This window comes from Cryptomeria japonica, chromosome 6, assembly GCF_030272615.1.
Source record: "Cryptomeria japonica chromosome 6, Sugi_1.0, whole genome shotgun sequence".
Taxonomy (NCBI): Eukaryota; Viridiplantae; Streptophyta; class Pinopsida; order Cupressales; family Cupressaceae; genus Cryptomeria; species Cryptomeria japonica.
The window spans coordinates 197,694,157-197,696,418 of NC_081410.1; the positions used below are offsets into that span (position 1 = coordinate 197,694,157).

At 38.0% G+C, this 2,262-nt stretch overlaps 1 pseudogene; it reads right to left on the bottom strand.

The window, feature by feature from the left end:
- Positions 1-324: 324 nt before the first annotated feature.
- LOC131063518 (uncharacterized) lies at positions 325-933 on the bottom strand (annotated as a pseudogene).
- Positions 934-2,262: the final 1,329 nt, after the last annotated feature.

Genomic DNA, 2,262 nt, shown 5'->3' on the forward strand with positions numbered 1-2,262 from the left:
TCATCTACCAAAGTAAGGAACTTCAACATCATCTTTGGTTTTGTTTTTTCAACTATTATATGCTGAAATAAATGTGAGATCTTAAGGTAGATTTTTCTTAGACATGGAATACCTAAAGGCTAGTAGATCTACTCCCCAAAACCCCTTTCCTTCAAAAACTGATAAATTAATGAAATCTTCGCAATTGCCATATAATCTATAAGGAATTCACTTCATGCATGCGAAATAAAATTATTCGTCATGATTTTAAGGACACTCAAGATCCGTTTGAGTCATATTCACATTATCAATATATATGATACAGTTTGGATTCCTTGAGATATGATGTAAAACTGAAGTAGTTGAGGACAGTGAACCACCTTTCCCTGTCCCTGAGCTTGTGTACAGCAATGGTCTCAGGAATGAATTTATGACAAGTACAACACGGGGGATTGGAGAAAGCAGCTTGTGTACAGCTTGAGCTTATTGTTAAACGGGAACCCATGCTTAGCCTTCTTCCCTTCATCTAACCAAAATCCCACCATCTTATCCTCTGGCCCCAGTTTATTATTCTTAGCCACAGGAGACTCTTTGATCCACTTCACCAAATCCCATAACAGGGCATATCCCATAACAGGCATATATACTTGTCAAAAGGATCCCTTTTGTCACATGGTAAAACAAAGCCATAGTAAGTGTCAATCCCTGGCAAAGGCTTCAATGACTGCCAACTTGTCAATCCTGAAGTAAATATCATCATCTGCAATCCCATCTTTGGCAAATTTGAGAAATATGTCTTACCTTGGTCCATGTTCTCTTCATCGTGCAGTATGATGATATCACTGTAGGTCATGATCTCCAGAGGCACAAGGATTCTTTGATCCTCTGTCAGATTGCAGAACACAATTTCACGTCCACTTTTGCATGGACTGTGGATTGGATCCCATAAACCATACCCAGGAAATGTCTTATTTCATACATATCTGCCCTTGTCAGGATTCCAATCAGGAAATGTTCTGAACTTCTTGTGGGCAGTTACAGTTGATGAAGATCTGAATGTCTTGAGAGCCCACACAAGTATTCTTATCTGTTCTCAGAAGAAATGATGGGAAGGATGAATTGAGACTATTTGCATTAGAATCATACTGCAATATTGTGGTAAAACTAGATGGGCTTTTAACTATGTGTCTGAATTCTGATAGATTAAGGCTATTACGAAGACAATGAGTGTGAGTAAATATAGCAACCCTGTCCTCATTATCGAGGTGGGGAGGAAACAAAGGATGGGGTTTTTGGGTGTCCTACATGATTCCTCTCGCAAAAAGTTTAGCAAATAGCTCTAAGACTTGTGCATTGAACATAGAGGGTGTGGGGTTTTATATGTTTAACCCCTTTGCTTTAAATTGCCAGCTGTTAACATCCCTTTTGTTTTAACCTGCCATCTGTTTTTCTTAAATCTGTTGGTTACAGAATGAGATTACTTATGCTTCTCTTCCAAACCTCTGCAGTGACTTCTCTTTTTTATTTTCTTGTTTATTGGGTATTTAATGTTGCATTGTTATCTTCTGATACAGATGAAACATTTGTTAACTTCGGAGAATTATATCTACTCTTCTGTTCTGTTTACGCTATACCCCACAAGTGGATCGGGAACTACTGCACTCAAAACAGTTTTAAATCCCATCCCATGAGAATATATTCATGTTATGCAAGACATTCACCAAAATCACATTCTATAAGATCCTAATCCTAATCTTTCAGGCTGAAAAAATAAAATAAAATGTGAAGGTATAAAAAAAATCCGGATCAGAATCATTTCTATCCCAAAACTTAAGACATCATCTGTAATAAGTCTAGATGTTTCTCACAAACCACAAAATTGTAAGACATAAGACAAAGACACACCCTTACAGACTCCTCTAACACTTAAAAATCCCACCAAAACACTGCAAAATCAAAGAAAAAAAGAAGCCTACAAGGATAAACAACCCTTGTAGACTTCTACTACAACTTACCAAAATACTACAAAATCAAAGAGGAAATGAAACCCAAGAAAATATAAACAACCAAAATGACATGCATACCTGAACATGATTGCCCTTGACACATGGAGCATCCTCAGCAGGGACAGAGTATCCATTACTGGGCTTTTACAGAGCCTCCACCACATTCTGTCCATGACGACTCCTCAGAGTTGCGAAACCTCTGCATGCTCAGAACATTACTGGGCTTCTAGCACATTCTGTCCATGGCGACTCCTCAGAATTGCAGCTCAAATAGACT